Source organism: Agelaius phoeniceus, chromosome 3, assembly GCF_051311805.1.
Source record: "Agelaius phoeniceus isolate bAgePho1 chromosome 3, bAgePho1.hap1, whole genome shotgun sequence".
Lineage (NCBI taxonomy): Eukaryota > Metazoa > Chordata > Aves > Passeriformes > Icteridae > Agelaius > Agelaius phoeniceus.
Window position 1 is genome coordinate 22282660 of NC_135267.1, and position 17557 is coordinate 22300216.

A 17557-nucleotide genomic window follows, 5' to 3' on the forward strand; every position below is an offset into this window, starting at 1 on the left:
CCTTTCCTGTCTCCTAGAATCCAGGGTTTTTTTAATAATCTACAGAAAGAGACAGATGTCAGTGTCCTTCTAACTAGCAGGCTTTTCATATATCCTTAAGCCCATAATTCACCTTCAGCACATCTTAAGTATTGCTTTCACTGCCAAAAAAACCCCAAACCAATAAACTGCCTCTGTTATATGAACAAATTTACCTGAGTGTGTCAGTTTCCACCTCTTTACAGTATCAGAAAGAGGAAGGCCATCAGACCCCTTCAGAGGTGGTGAATGGCAAGCCAAGGCTGAGTTCCCCAAAGCCCCTGAAACTGGGACAAGAATGAACCCAAAGTGTCCCAAGCCAATCTCTGGGGTTTGCCAGTCACCATTCTGGCTATCCTTTGTGCAGCTTATTTCACAAGATATTCATTTGAGGAGGAAAAACATCTGTCAGCTTGCAAAAACTGATTAAAGAAATCTAAAGGAAACTGAAGCATCCACCTAGACTCCCTACAAAAAAAAAAGGCAATAAACACCTACCATTTGGTGCAATGCAGTGTATTCCAAGGGTAAGAACTTTTGTTCTTCAGAATTATTTTTATAATGTCACCTCTGCCAGGGATGATTTAAGAGCTTCTAGATAAGGGAATGAATTTCATCAGTGGCAGAGACATCACCTCAAGTCTCCCTTTAGTTTCTTGATGAATAAAACACCCTCCCCAGCTCCTTCTAACACCTCACAGCTACAGTCAGAAGCAGGACTTGAAAGCAAAAGGAAATTATTAGTGTCTCAGTGTAAAAGCCATCTTTAAGAAATTATGAGAGCAAACACAAGTGCAATGAGTTACAGATGAGCTGACTGAGCTTGAAGGAGCTTTAAAACTACTTTAAACCAGGTGTGTCCAATCTACTCCTCTGAATAGCTGCTACTACCACATAGCAACGCTGTGCCTGCTGCAAGTGAGAACAAATAGTACCTCTCACTTTCAGAAAGTGAAGGCTGATGTAGCATTTCAGGTGCCTTACATGTGGGAATTGCTTCTTACCATTGCCAATGCCTAACTGCCATTCTTACTTGCATGTAGGAATCTGCTCTCTTAAACTAATTTATACCACTTCTAACAATAAATACAGCAGAGTATCATGTAAAAACATAAATAAAGCTTCAATATAAATTTCCCTCTCTGTTCAGGAGAAATTTTTGATTAGTCTCACACACCAGGCCCTTCCTTTTCCAGTATCTACCAGTTCTCCTTAGTGAATGCCAATGACCAGGCAAAGGAATACAGGAGCTGGGAAATCATTTGCAATTCACTCCTTCTGCCAACAAAAGTAGCTGCTAGAAGAGGATGTCAATCTTTCCCCCTTGTAATCCTTCTTCACAGCTACAGTAAGGAAAAAGAATACTGCTCATTCCCAGTCATGAGTCACCCAAAACAGCACTGTGCTGGGTGGCCACAGTCTGGGCTTGCATAAGTCCCTTGGACAGGAGCAAGGATGAACCTGAATTGTCCTACATAAGTTCTTCCAGTTCATCTCTGGATACTCTACATGTAGTTGATTTTGAATACTGAGGTATTCTTTCCTATTCTACCAGCATCTTTTCACTCAGAAATTCTTGATCTGGAAAGATATTTTGTACAGGTCTCCATAATCTCCATAGGATTCATAGTCATCCTACTTCTTATGTACAGACAGTGCAGGAGCAGCATTGCTGGGTTAAATTCTGATAAGGAAGGCCCCAATTCACACAACACATACGTTTCCTAAGAGCCAGTGTTCAAGAAATAAACTCAGACTGTCCCATGTTCAGAGAATAGTGGCTAGAACCCTGGAAAAGTGGGGATTCATCTTATTGCACTATAACAAAATTACTTATTCAGCTCAAAAAAAGCAAAGGTGCCACATCCAGATAGAGGGTGCAGCTGTACTACAAATGCTTCAAGGAGAAAACACAAGAGAAAACCTTTCCAATTTCATATGTTAGTGCTGACATATGAAAGAAATGGTTACTAAGAAATGAGATTTCCAGCCATCTGGAGACTGAAGTTCTGGAACAGATTTCCAGAAAAAATGTACTAGGAACAAAACAAAAATCCCCAATCAATTTTCAAGATGGGGCTGGATGTGTTTGCAAAAGAGGGTTATTTGCAATGGTTTCTCACACAGAAATCCACCTCAGCATTCTGCCTGGTGTTTCCAAGCTAGGAATAATTTACAGACATTTCTAGGGAATCAGAGCACACAAAGGCTGTTCTAGCAAACCTTTGGTAACACCACCTTTCTATGAGATACAATAAAGCAGTATATGCAAACAGTGCAACAAATTTGGGAAAAAATGTATCTGAAATCTTTAGGCATAAAGAAGCAGAAAAAAATTAAAGCTTTAAATGCTCATTTAGGGAAAAGAGCTATCTACAGTGCACAGCATATTGAAGGGCAAGGAATGCAATTAGTGCTTGCTGCTGTATTTCAGGAGTGCTTGATCATTTCTTCTTAGCATGTAATTTACATATTAATACTGGAAATGTCATTTGTTTGTTCCTTGCATTATCACTCTTTGATAAGCACATGTCATTATTGCATACAAATAAGGAGCTTCCACCTGTCTGACAGAAAACACAGCCAGAAGTTATTTACAAAGGAGCCCTCGTTAGTCTGTTTCATGCCATAATGAATCACATGTCTCATTAGTGGGCACCTTTCCTTCCTCCACAGCAAGCAGGCAGAGAAAGATCCTGACAGGAGAGCTTGCACTGCTCACTGCATGCCAGGAAGCAACACAAGGTATTTTGCTACGAGACCAACACACAGATATACTGGAATCGTGCTCATGTGCCTCCTCAAGGCATCACCTTGTACTTACACTCCTTACAAAGAACAAAATTAAAACCCACCCTTGAAGAAAATCAAGGCTTGGGAGGGAAAAAGAAAGTCCAGGAGAGTGACAGAGCAGAAGTGCTGGGGAAGCCTGAAAGCAGGGCTCAGCTCAGCAGAGCCACAACCTCCTGCTAGTAGAAGGTTTTGAGTCACAGGGGCTACCTGAGTCCTCTGACACAGGCCAGCCTTTGATCACTCTGTCAATAGTGAAGAACAGCATTAACTCTATATATCTGATGAAATGGCTATAAGCATAAATATTTTAAAGTACTTTGGTCAAACTAAAGGTCCATTCATTCCTGTAGCCAGTGTCTGGCTGTGGCTATCAGCAGATGCTCCTGCCAGGAGCATGGCACCCAGAGAGCCCTGCTGACCACAGCTGATATCCCCAGCAAGCAGGTGTTTGAGGCTGCTCTGTGCCAGAGTTTGTTCTCAATGGCCTCGATTCTCCAGATCCATCCAATTTGCATTTCTACTTTTACATCTGACACATCCAGTAGCAATGAGCTCCTGAGCTCTATTACAGGCTGTGTGGAAAAGTATTTCCTCCTGTTTGCTTTGGGCCAGATGTCTAATAGCACCATTACACTGTCCATACTGCACAGGCTGGGAGAGGCAGGGAATGATCACCTCCAGCTGGACTGAACCATATACATCTCAGTAGTCTCTTTCCCAGGCTAAAAGCCATAATTCATTTTATCTTCCCATGTGCAGAAGCCATTTCAAACTTCTGGTTAACCTTGTTGTCCTTCTCTATCTTTTCTACATCATCTTGAAATTAAGGGATCAGAAATGAGCTCCCTATTCAACGCTCCATCTATGTAACAGTGACAAAGAGATATTTTATCTTCTATTCCTTTCCTTATAACTTCTAACATCCCATTTGCTTTTCAGTTATCAATAATCATTATAATGATTTTTTCCATCAAAATTATGTATAATCACATCAAATTCACATAGCTAATAGCTAAATTACAATTTCATACATATATTTGAGACTGGTTTTCCCAGGTGCATTATTTAAAATATCTGGGCCCTAGACTTCATCTGCCATTTCTATTTTACAATCAGTTAATAACAAGAAATCCTACTAGTGCTCTTTGCAGTTGATCTGACTTTTGGTTATTCTGAAATATTTTGTCTGATCAAGCAGCAGTTATCACCACATCACTTATCCCTTTCTCAGATCATTAATGAATACACTAAACAGAACAGAGGTTGGAGCTGTGCATACTCCTCTCTATTGTGAAATAGAGATCATTTTCTCCTACCCTGTGGCTTCTTTCATTTAGCCAATTATTAATCTGTGACACCTTAATATCATTAAGACTCTACAGTTAAAAATATCATGGAAAGTCTTTTTTTTTAATTTTTTATTAACTGCATCACCCTTACACACATATTTTTCACAGAACTAGAATAGATTTGTGAGGGATGACTTCGGTCTATGAAATCTGCTTTGACCCTTCTCCTCTATGCTGTATTTCAGCACTCTCTACTCTTTTCTATCATTTGTAACAGCTCCTACAAATTTGTCCAACACAAAAGTCAGAGGTACTGCTCTTGAATTCTCTCTGCAACCCTTTGATAAAAACTGGTGTTACATTTGCCACTCCTGAACCATCCAACAGGAAAATAATTTTAAACAATAAGGTGGAAGCCACGACTAATTGTTCAACAAACTCAACCCTGAGTTCAACAGGTATGTGCTTGGCTCATACTGCCTGATACCATCAGTTTGATTCTTCCTTTTCCACTGCATTTTCTAAACCTCTCTGGTGTCTTTTTATACTGAGACAGTTCCTCAGACTTGCCTCCTATAAAGGAAGGTTTTATGGTTGGGCATATTCCCCAAAGAATGCCAATGAAAAGAATTTATTTTAAGCTTAGTTCCCTGCTTTGTCTGGGCTCCCTTTAATTTTCTCCTGCTGAATTTGAGATGTCAGTATATTCATTCAAAATCAGTTACTCTAGTTCATACCTCTTCATTTTAGACTTTTATTACTGGTAGAAAAGTATTCATATTCATAGGAGTTTTTAAAGTACATATGAACTTGATTGAGTTTTCTGTCTCATGCTTTATGAGATTTTTATTTTTAATATTGAGCAGAGAAAAAGGGACTGTATTTGCGTACACATGATCAGTTTCACAGCCTCATGTTTTATAGCATCCTATGCCTAAGTGTTGGAATATTGCATCCCAGAAGATTTAACCACCCCAAAGATATCAGCCACAAATTAAGAATTCAAGACAGTTAGCTCTTTTCTCTTCTGTAAATTAGTTGCTCCTTCCCCCTCCCCTCAAAAATAAAACCAAAAAATCACCCCATGTATTTAACTTAGAAGACATGATTACATTATTTAGATATAGTCTTAAATGAAGAAGGAAGATTTATGTTTCTGCTCTGGGTTTATCATGGGTCTCTGAACAACCAGTAAATGTTCAATGTCATATTTATACAGCCACATGCTGTGATTTTTCCTGCCTGAGAAACTCTATGGCATATGCCCTCTGCTCATCTGCAGTTGTGAAAATATTTTAGCTGCCATTTGTAGAGTGAACCAATAGACAGGAATGAAAGCATTAAAGAATCCTTTTAAACCTACACAAAATACCCTGGCTGAATTTTCCACCACCATTGCAGCGCTTACTTACAAAAAAAAGAAACACAGCATTATCTCTCTCCAATGATACTTTTTGTTTCACCAGATAGCAACATTGGATATTGCTTTAATAATGAAGCTGACAAATGATTTCTATTCACAATTCAGTATCCCCAAATATTTTAATATAAAAAGCATCATTTGCAGCCATTTACTTTTAAGTACATACTTTCTAGCAGCATAATGTCTAGACCTATCAACTCTAATGGTCATTTTACCCAGGCCTCTTAAAAAATAAGATGATGATCATTTCAGACATATTTCTTTATTGAGAAACTTCCAGCTTTAAACAGGCTTCCTTTGATATTTTTATTGATATGTTGTTGTTTAGCACAAAGCCTGTTTTGTTGGGGGCTCCCACCAAGAAGTCCCCATGGGGTTGCTCATCCTCAGCAGCCTGAGGCACAAAACCACCAAGCTTATTAATCCCCTGGGTCACCACTTAGGCATCAACAACTCAAAATTACAGCTCTTACTTCTTACCCTAAGCACACCCAAGTATCTGACAAATAGCATTGGAGGGGAAAATCATATATATAGACACACAAATATATACATAATATATGGGGAAACCGAAAACCAAAGTTCAGCAAGGAGTGCATGTATTGGCTATAGTTCACCAGGTACAAACTGCCTGCACACCTTTGAAGCAGGAACACTGAGGAAGGTGGGTGTTGGCACTCCAAGGAGTCCTGAAACAAAGGATGGAGTGACACAAAGGTGCTGCAGTCATGCTCTGTTGAAATCAATGCACATATGACACTAAGGAGGGAGCAGTACAGCAGTTATGCTCTGTTGAAAACAATTAAGCTGAGGGGAACTAAGCCAAAGGAATTATCCAGATGGTAATCAAAAGCTGAACTGTGCTTCATTAATTCAAAAATACATACTACTTTTCATGCCCTGCATAAGCTAATGAGCAAAGTCACCCAAACTCCACCTAAACATGAAACTTTACATTTTCTCCTCCCACAACAAAAATAATATAAATATAGATTAAATAGGGGGAAGGTTAGAGAAGACTCCATTGCAACTTCCAGGATCCATTGATGGGCTGAACCTGTCTTGTCCCCATAGGGATGCCAGTTAGGTAAGAACCTTATTTTATGTTCACCAAATGATTATCCTCAGCGAGCTTTCATTGGTGATTGGAGCTTGTCTGTATATTGCTTCAGATTCATTTTTGCAGTCAGTATACAACTGATGGCAATCTCTGAACCTTACACTGCCACAGCCTTCTATTACCAGTGTGTTTGATAATAAAGTGTTCTATTCCATAAAGTGTGAGCTTGAGTCCTTCAAGGGTGCTGGCAGCTGCTGGCAGGGGATGACATACTTGACAAAACTGATAATAAACCCACAAAAAGTGGGGACACTGTCAGTGTGTGGCCCTGAATTATTGGTCAAACCACCCTGTGACTCAGTTGCTATTTAGTGGGGTCCACAGAACAGAGCCCTGACAGACTAGTCATGCACAAGGGTCTCATCTTCATCAAATATAAAGAGTTCAAGGAAACATCTCCCATTCTCCTGACAGTATATCACTCTTACAACCCAACAACTAGCAGTTTGCTTGCAGGTTTGGTTTGAGCTAAAACCCTGAGGAAGATTTTCAAAATTAATACAGAGAAAAGCTATCTTGAAAACAAGTAGAGTCTGGTGACCACTAATAACAAGTGTGTACCTGCGAGCTTCTTAGACAGCTCACAGGAGAACCACAAAACCAATATGAGTGTCAGGGAATTTATAGAGAAAGCATGCACATACTTGGCATCACAGGAGCACAAGTTTAAGCACTCACTTCCCTTGAGGTGGGTCAGAGACATACCCCAGGCACTGAGAGGGTAGCTCTGCTACCCAGCAGCTGGTGTGTGGGATGGGGAATCCCATTTCCTTAATGAACAACATTGGCTGAGCTGAGCCTTCGGAGAAAGGTCAGAAGTGGGGAGAAGAGCCTCCATTCTTGGTACCTCATCCCTTAGCAGCATGAGCAGACAACAACCAAGCTTGGAAAATTCTGGGAGTTCGCAGAGCTACCAGCACTGGGGGAGAAGCACTGAGATGTCTCACCTAAGTAAATGCTCCTGCAGATGTGGGCACTTTTTGTGACTCACCTCAGCACAAAAATAGCTGTAGCTGTCACAATATATGATTCTATCTCACTGCTAACCTAAATGGGGTTACTCAGACAATCAAGGACTAATTGCATGAGAAGGGACTGCTTGATGAGGTTCTTAGACTTGTGTGTTTCTGGTCAAGTCCTCAATGGATGCAAATTAGCACAGCTTCAAAGAAATTAGTTCAGTGATTCTGAAGGTGTGCCTTCCACTCTGTGTGTTTGCGAGGAAAGGCAACAGAGACAAAGCAATTCTGCAGGAGAAAGTTATGTCTCTACTAACATACTAGTAATAGATAAAGCAAGTTGGTACAGTATAATTTATTTGGATTGTCATGTTCTTTTTAAGACTGCTAGGCAAACGAATTAGTCATGGGTTAAATGACAAACCTCTGTAGTGGGATTTGAAACTCACTAAAGGATGCAAAGGTAGAGAATTTAGGCACGTAAATGGTAAGAATTTAAAGGTAGCTATAGAGGGCCAGTACTATTTAGTACATTTTATGTTATTACTAATCAGGAGATGATTGTGTGGGAGTCTTTGGAGGACAAAAAGTTGAGATGCATCAAGTCTGAAAGAGGTTTGAGGAATTAAAAAGGATGTAAGTACATAAGCAAATAGTCATCATCTCTAAGACAAAGTGATACTTCCACAGAAAACCTCAGTTTGCCTGGTCATTGCTAAAGCACAAGTCAGCAATGGAGAATCTCTCCTATGAGAAAAGGCTAGCAGAATTGGGGTTGTTCAGTGGGGGCAAGAGAAGGCTCCAGAGAAACCTTTCAGAACTTAAGGGGCTTATATGAAAGACATTTCAGTAGGGCCTGTAGTGATAGGGGAATGGGGAATGGGTTTAAACTGAAAGAGGGCAGGTTAAATAGATGTTAGGAAGAAATTCTTCATGGAGAGGGTGGTGAGGCACTGGAACAGGTGGCCCAGAGAAGATGTGGATGCCCCATCTTTGGAAGTGTTCAAGGCTAGGTTGGATGGGACTCTGAGAAACCTGGTCTAGTGAAAGGTGTCCCTGCCCATGGCAGTGGAGTTGGAACGAGGTGGTTTTCAAGGCCCCTTCAAACCAAGCCATTCTATGATTCTCTTCCCTTCCTCTCTCTACTTCCCTCCACTATAAAATCTCTGTGGGCTGAACCACAACCATTTTGCACCTGTTCACAGAAACCCTTTGCAGCTGCAAGTGTCATTCTGGGAGAAGCAGCAGTACAGGCAAACCTTAGTTATTTTAGCAAATTTTCTCATGGCCATTTCACACTTCAGGCACAACAGCTTCAGGAGATGAAGGACTCTTGCACACCAGCATTTCTACAAAAACTTTTGTTCCCCACTGACCTTGAGTCTTGTATATCTGTGGGAGATGTATGGCATATAATAACAGCAGTGCTGGGGGAAGCTCAGTCAGTCACAGCTTACACACACAGGTAAATGCATTTTATTAACTGAAAGCTTTCATTTTCTCTTGTGGGCTCATGGGAGCCCCTGATAGCATTTTTGTAAGGAGAAAATGGAACTGAATAATCTTTCAAGAAAAAGAAAAGCTAAAGCTTACAATTAATTCAGCTCTATAAATGCCAAACATGGGTTCAAAAGCCAATTTAAAATCTTCAATGTAAGATCAAAAAATACTACAAAAGCATGCAAGTATTTTTTAAACAGGAATGTTCTCTTGAGGAGTCAAACCACTTCACATGTTGACAACTTTCTGTATTCATAACCAGCAGCTTCCTTTTGAAGCAACTTTCACATTGAGATCTGATGGAATAACTCAACATTGCAAAACAGGCAAGTACTATAAATTATGCTTATTATTTTGAGTGCTACAAAAATAAAGTCACAGATAAAAATCTCAAGATGTGCGCAGCCTAACAAACTTACTGGTCCCTGTCTTACAGAGATTCTAGCTGATACATAAGTGGACAAAAATATACAGGAAAGCAATGCAATAAGAAAAATGAAATCCATTAATTAGCAGCTTGTTTTGTGGAGTCCTGTATAAAGAAATAGCAGGTCAAACAAATATTTGTGACAGTTCCCCCTTAAACCAAATTATGGTTCTATTTGGGCATATTTTAAATAAAACACATGCACTGTCAGCCCCTGCCAAATGCAGCCATCATCATCTGAGAACAGCACAAGGTAGAGAAGAAGGTAAAATTCCAAATTTATTCAATGTTGTCTATGAAAAAATTGTTAAGTCAAATGGCTGAACTATATGGGTATAAGCACACATTCAGACAGTGATTCTTCTTCATCAGCAGAAGAAAATTCCCAGCATTTTAACATTCCTGTGATATAGCATGCAGTAGGTACATTAATTTTACTAAATTTAAAATTGCAAGCACATAGTAAACACAAAGTTCAAGTTCTCTGTAACATCAGAAAAGAAGTGGTATTTAGGCTTCTCATTAGGCTTCTAGACAGAAGTGAATTTTATACACAAAATTTTTATCATATCCATATATCCATTTCTCCTGCAGGTTTGTACCCACTGCAGAGAACATTTTAAATGATAGAGCTTCCCAAGCATAATAAATTCTTTGCAGCTAACTCACAAAATACATTCCTAAGTTTGTGCAGAATATGTGCTGAAACCGTGCTGTTATTTCTTTGTCATTAGTTAACAACTCTCTGGAGCAAAACACACAGTTATGGTTGATCATGACACCTGTCATACCACTAAGCTCTGATCTGTGGATAAGTCAAAGGCATGAAGTTATCAAAAGACCCATAGCAGCTATTTAAACATTAAATAAGAAATTTTTTGTATTAGTTCATAAAAAATTTAAAGACAAAAGTATAAAGTAATAAAAAAAATTAAAACAACTGTTGTGAATTCTACTTTTGTCTCTAGGACCTCTTTATTTTCACATTGGTCTGGCAAATTTATTTTTTTTTAAATAAAAGAGTGCTGGTGTGTCAGAAAAAAAAGTTCATTATCTGGGACTATTTATGTAACTCCTAGAACTTGCCTTATGGGATTAGCTGCCCAAAAATGACACTGGAAATATGGGTCCTGCAAAAGAAAGTATACTTTTATCTAGGTCCAACAGCATGAAATATTTTCTGCTTGGAAGGAAGGATTTGTTCAGTGAGGCTATTGCATCTGATTATGTGACACTGCATGGTACCAGGAATAAACAGACATCAAAGACAGCATTGTGAATGGAACAACAGCTAAAAGCTTTAGCAGAGACACTGAAAAAACAGGGAGAAAGGACATGGAAGAGACCTATGCAGCATGTATCTCCAAGTAAGGTGCACCAGAAAAATGGAATGACTGCAAAAGAAGCTGTTTAAGTCTTACAATCTTTTAACTGTGAGGAAGTGGATATGTTTCACAAGTTTTCTGAAGTTTTCATGAAACTACAGTGTGAAAGAACTTTGCCTTTCATGCAAAAGTGTGACTCCTGGCTGGCTGGCCCCAGGCTGGACAAGCTGTTTTGCTCTTTCCCAGGACCCTTATCCTACAGAAACATCTTAAAAATTAAGTCACTCCCACTCAATTTTAGGTAACTCTTAAAAAAATGTTACTAGGAGCCCTCTTCCTTCTATTCTTCTTCCTGCTCTTTCCTTTAACATCTGCCAAAGCATCTATACCTTGCTGGCGGGGACATTCACCTAGGTGGTGGGAGGCAATTGGAATTCTTTCGGATGGAGAAGGGAATGGAATTGTATGCAATATAGAGTATTCTGCCCACCCAGAATTACATTATATAGATTACCTGTAAGGAAGTCACTGATACTTCCCCTGATTTTGTCTTATAGATGACTATTACTGCACTTCTAAAGAAAATTTCTGGGACAATCTACTTACTTCAGTGTGTTTGGAAGGAAGAACTTTTCAGGAGGCACAGGTAGGATGGCTTTGAGTCCAGACAAGGATGAGGATGTGTAAGAGACTGTCCGAAGTTTCCTTCATTTGCCTCACAACCATTGCAAGGACAGAGACTGAGACCCTGAGGACCCTGACTGGTGTTCTGGCCTGGTTGAGGTGGATGCTCACCAAGTGATGGTTTGCAGGTGTGCTTGCTGTGTCACCACAGTCTTACACCTGCTTCACGATCCCCACTCATCACAACGGCCCATGATTTCCTCACCTCTTGGCCAGATATGACCAGCTTTAGAGAAAGACTAATTTTCTGAGGTAACTTTGGTGATCCCCCATGTAAAATCCCTCATCTGCCTCATGACCACAGTCAAGGATGGAGATTGAAAGCCCTGTAGAAACCAGTCCTGAAACAATGGTTCCTGCTCACTGCTGAGACTAGTTTGTCCTGTTTCACAACTAGGCTATGTGTACTTGTTCTCATTAGACTTATTCTCCACTGTCCTGTACCTGTTCCCCTCCCAGTGGAGGACTATGAAAGACCCCTGAGTTAACCAGAGACTTTGAGATTCTCCCCAATGTGACAAGATGGATCTATTGGCTGGACCTCATCTCATCTCTCTGTTGGTAGCTATATTCCCCCCTCCTCTTTCTCTCTCTCTATCCTTTATCTCCTTTCTAATCCTTCTATTGCATTTGCTGTGGGCACTCAATAAAAGGTGCATTTTGTTTTGATTAATACTGAAATCTCTTTCTGTGTTGTTTTTGCCTCTGAGATCAGTAAATGAACCATCATGACCCCCGCTTGTACTAGTGGATCGTGACAGGATGTGAGATGGAAGCTTATTCCACATAGCCCCTCAAAGTGATGTGAGAACAACTTTCCCCTCCAAGTGCTGACTGTGAATTCCTTATGAGACATGAGTCCTTGAAAGGGCAGAAAGGACAGGCTGTCGATTCCTGTATGGCAGTAGGAACCTTAAAGCTGGACTATACACAGAGACACATGGTTTTCCAGCACCCAAATCTGCTGGTGGACCCAGACCAATGCTCACTTCACTGTGTTGTGTCTCCTGGAGAACGCCTGAGGTTGGCACTGATACACTACGTGTAGAATATACAGAAATCTACATTGTTGCTGGTGCCACATGGGAACTATAAGGATTTCTGTCACCACTGGGACCAGAAAGTTTAACATTGTTTGTTAGCTCTATGTTTTCTTTCTTAAAAAATATTAGGATACTGACATTTAATGCTGCCTGGTTTGCATACAACTAAGCTATATGGTATGGTAATTTTTGCTTTGTTTTTTTACACATTATTTCTATTGTTGTCATAGTCTTTTGAGATTTGCCATTTATGCCCTAAGCACTAAACAGTACATTAGGATGCCACTTACCTTAATTTTTTTTTGGACATTTTTCATATACAATGTTCCCTGCATTGTGACAGGCTCAGTACTATTAAAAACAGCAGGAGGAAAACCCAATTAAACTTGCAATTTTCCACCAAGCAAGGCACATATGCAGTGTGTCCACCAGATGACTTGCTCTGTCCTTGCCTGTACAAGACATATCTACAGGAGGATTTTCCCCTGGGGTCACAGCATGTCTCATTTCCTAAAACTGCTATCTTTCTGCAGAAGATAAATATGAATAAAACATAACCATAATGGCTTTCTTCACCTCAAATATATATACTGAATTTACATGAAGGGCTAACATTTCAAAAGGCTCTCCAGACCTCTGAAAGCTGCCTGGGCTTTCAGTTGCAACTTTTTTGTATACACCAGAATTGCTTCCCATGTTGTTTAGGCTATAGTGGTGTGCAACTCCTCCATACATGGGCAATCATTTAATCTTCACATATGCAGGAGGAAGACTGGACAGTTTTATGCTCACAGAACTGGACTCCTCCTTTGACATCCCATCTGCTCTTTAAAATCAATCCCATTAAGGCACTCCCGGTGTGATTCACAGGGAACCCAAACCCTGATTTATATCAAACCTAGGATGCAATTTGTCTCCCATTACTTCATCTGTCCTCAAGCTCAACAATTTTGGTAACCAAGTCTTCCCTGTTTACTCCATACTCAAAGGAGCATTTTTAGGTATAGATGTAGGTATCCTTCTGCTCAGTGATTCATCAGCATCTCCCATTTCAGGATGGGCTGAGTCATTTGTTTCTCTATTCAACAATTAAGAGCTCTAAATCACTTTCTAACTCAACAATTAACTCCAAAACAATTTACATTAAAAGAGTTGACTCTTATCCCAAATTGAATCATTGCTCTTCAGTTACTATTTTTATGTCAGGATTGATGACACTGTGACATAAATCCCAGGGAACTTGGGTAAAGTAACACTCCTCTGAGAGTGTCCTGCTTTTGGCTTTGATAGGGTTCATTTTCTTGGTAGCTTATTCAGTGCTGTGGTATGGGATTTAGTATGAGAATAATATTGATAACACACAGATGTTTTGGTTGTTGCTAAGTAGTTCTTACCCTAGGTCAAGGACTTTTTGCAGAACACATTTTCTGCATTTACAAACAGTCAAAATATTACTGATGGCTATAAGGATGAAGAGACTTTTTGACTATGTAATGAAAGACATGGAAATTTGGGAATCTTCAGGACAATGGATAGTTTCATCTTACTCACCAATGAAAGAAAAGCTGAATGTCTCAGGCTTCTCAGATTTCTTGCCAGAACAGTTCCATCTGGAGCATTATGACTGCAGAGCAAACATTCAGAACTCTATATAAATTCTGTCCAGCAGAACGGACAATGGAAAAATCAGCTGCCTCAGTGGAAAGCTTTAAATGCATTGACAAAAGCAGCTGTGCCATCTGATTGTAAAGAACACAATCACTCAACCCTTGCCTTCCTTTGGATCTGGAGGACTGCAAACAGCAAGCTTTGGGCTGCCAAGCTTTCCCATGGACAGCAGTAGTAACAGTGCTACCAGTTTCTTCTTTACAATGATTTCCAGTCTTGCCAGTGCATCATCATCTGGAAATTCTGATGGTTTTGAGAGCATTTCTGCTGCTTGCAATCCTCCTGCTTTTGAGGCTACGTCTTTGCCTAGGAATTTTTCTGCTGTGAACTCTTCAAGCACCACTGTGCTTACAATCTTTGGAACATTTAATGCAGCAGGAGCAACTTCTGCCTCACAGTCCAGCAGAATTTTATTTGGATAGACTGCCAGTGGACATAACATCACATCAGCAGCTTCTGCACTTACAAAGCAGAATACATGAAAAAAGTTATTTATACCAAAGAGCAGCCGAAGAATTGAAACAATTTGAAACAAATAATATTGTAATGAGAAAAAATTCCTCTTAAGCCACCACAAGTAGAACTTTTAAATGTTTAGGACTTTCTAAGTTTATTTTGAAATACTCTATTTTCTCTGATTGCTCAACTGCACATTTTTGTGGTAGTTTTTCTCAGTTCGTTTTTGTTTCATCTTTAAGTCTTCTGCAGTAATAAACTCTCAGGTTTAAAAAAAAATCTTATCAAGGCCAGATTGAATGAGGCTTTGAGCAACCTGATCTAGTGGAAGGTGCCCCTGGAACAAGATGATCCTTAAGGTCCCTTTCACCCCAAACCGTTCTGTGATTGTTTCTTTTCCCATGCTCTGTCAGTGAGGAGGGGCACAAGAAGCCAGGAGGCAGCAAGGCCAGGACAGCTGACCTGAACTGTCCACAGGGACATTCCATACCATAAAATGTCATGCCCAGTATCTAAAATGGGGAGAATTGGCCAGGAGGGGGAAGTCTTGGGAATAGAGTGGACAGCAGTCAGTGGGTGGAGAGCAATTGTGTTGGGCATAACTTATTTCTCTTGGGTTTTATTTATATCTCTTTCTCCTTTTCAATAAAATTTTGTTCTTATTATTGCTATTATTATCATGTTTATTATTAGGAGTATTATTATATTTTACTGTATTTGAAGTCTTAAACTGTTCTTATCTCGAACCATGAGTTTTACCTGTTTTTTTCATTCTCCTCCCCACCACACCAAGACTGCATGGGGGAGTAAGAGAGCACTTGTGTGGTTGATGCCTGGGGTTAAACCAGAACAGAGTCAAGAGTCCAAGAGTCCTAAGTAATAACTTCTATTCCAACAATATTTACACACATATAACTAGAACACAGTTAGATAAAATGCATGAGTAGTGATAAAAATGTCACCTTTCTGCCAAAGTGTGGCTCTTACCATTACCCAACTGTGTCAGGTCCCTTTTACCCTGTGTCCCTGGAAGCTTACACTCCTGGATATCCAGTGGTCTGTCTGCAATGGGACAACTGCAGAGAGCATTTGCTTAGAGTTGTTACTGGCTCAACAGAAGGGTGCTTTCCATTTTGCCTGGCTGAGAGGTGAATTTTGACAAGAAGGAAAAGCACCTCTATTCCTCCCCAATAAGCACCTATGTTTCTTATCCAACAGCTCATCACCTGAGCTCATGAAATTGTTCTAGGATGCAAATCCCACTCCTACCCCAGCATCAAGAGGGTGGAGAGGTAGACAATTCAGTTTCCACAGGCTGTTTCAATGTATCCCTGTGGGCTGTCTACTGCTAATACCTATCTTACATACCCAAGGGTCCCTGTCAAATTCAGAACAAAATTAAGTACATAGCATGAGCTTAAAAATTATATTTCCAGAACAGGTACATAACACTGGGTCCATTGTAAAACATGATACAGGATTTGGGTGCCCAGCCTGTTCATGAACTGCTGAATATCACTTCCCTGGGTGTCTGGAGACACCTTGTGTGGAGATCACAGATAGGTACTGTGTTTTACAGACAGTAAGTGCAAAATCCATGAGAGAAGCCATAGCAACCAGGCTTTCAATGGATTGACTTTCATACTTAAGACAGAGTATTTATTTAAATGCATTATTGTGTGGACAACTTACTGATGCTCGGATTTTTAAGCAGGAATTTCCTTCAGCCATTCTAAAATGCAAAAGAATAAGCATACAAATTAAGACGGGTATGTTACCCAAATTATCAACCTAGCTTGGTCACTGGGAACAGTGAGATCATATTAGCTTTACCATAGCCTAGATATTCTGCACCTCAGCAAGAATGGCTCCCACATCATCCCAGATATTCTGCCCAGGAAACTACAGCCCTTCACCTGGGCTATCTGGCACAAGATGGCTTTGTGCCCTGTGCACAGACCCTAAATGTTGTGGGAAGTACAGTCATAAGGAAAGAGAAAACAATGTCATCCCAGACCAAGCTGTCAGCCCACCACAAACTCTCTTACCCAACAGCAAAAAATAAGAGATCCTAAAAAAATGTACACACTGGGGGAAATCTTCCTGGAGGTATGCCTTGGATAAGCAAGGACAGAATCAGCCAGCTTGATGTAAATAACAGTCCCTTACCAAGCTCTCCTTGCTTGAACTTTCTCTTGCTCCTGCAAACTTGATATAACATTACTTTTACTAACCCAGGACACAGCAAAGGAATGGCTGAAATTCAGCAGCTACATCAGCATCAGGAAAGGCCCACAGAGGAGCACTCCTCAACCCACAGTCTAAAGGTAAAATTTACATCGCCAAGGGACACTTTTCCTATTATACATTCAAAAGATGAAAATTGCATTTCAAAGGCCTGAATGTGATCCTAGAAGGAAATGTAGAAGGGAACACAGCTCCTTTCACCTTCAGGAAGTGAAGCAGTCATTTATGCCAAAACCTTCCAGCTGGGAAGCTACTGCTGGAATTATATCAAGCATGTGACTAAGGACACAAAAGTAAATGAAGCCCCATTCAATATTTGGGTGACAATGTTTGCTCATGCAAATTATATCTACCATACTCACTCCCAGCTTTTATAATCATCAAAAAAAGTTGTGGTTCATTATAGTAGAGGAAATGTATTTGAATATCTGTATAGAGGCTTTGCCCCAGAGGTCCTGGTTGCCCTTGATGGGCTGCAGCTGCGATGTCCTTAATTGGGCTGCAGCTGTAACTGATGAAAATGACCGGGATAAAAGGGGGTGGGTTAGCCAGTCAGGGAGGGCCTTGGAGGAGCCCTGACCTGAGAGGGAACAGCATGCAGCAAA

The 17557-nt window shown here is 40.2% G+C and overlaps 1 pseudogene; it reads left to right on the forward strand.

Moving 5' to 3' along the window:
• The window catches only part of LOC129118347 (nucleoporin NUP42-like), a 64332-nt pseudogene extending 49516 nt beyond the window's left edge, over positions 1-14816 (forward strand).
• Positions 14817-17557: the final 2741 nt, after the last annotated feature.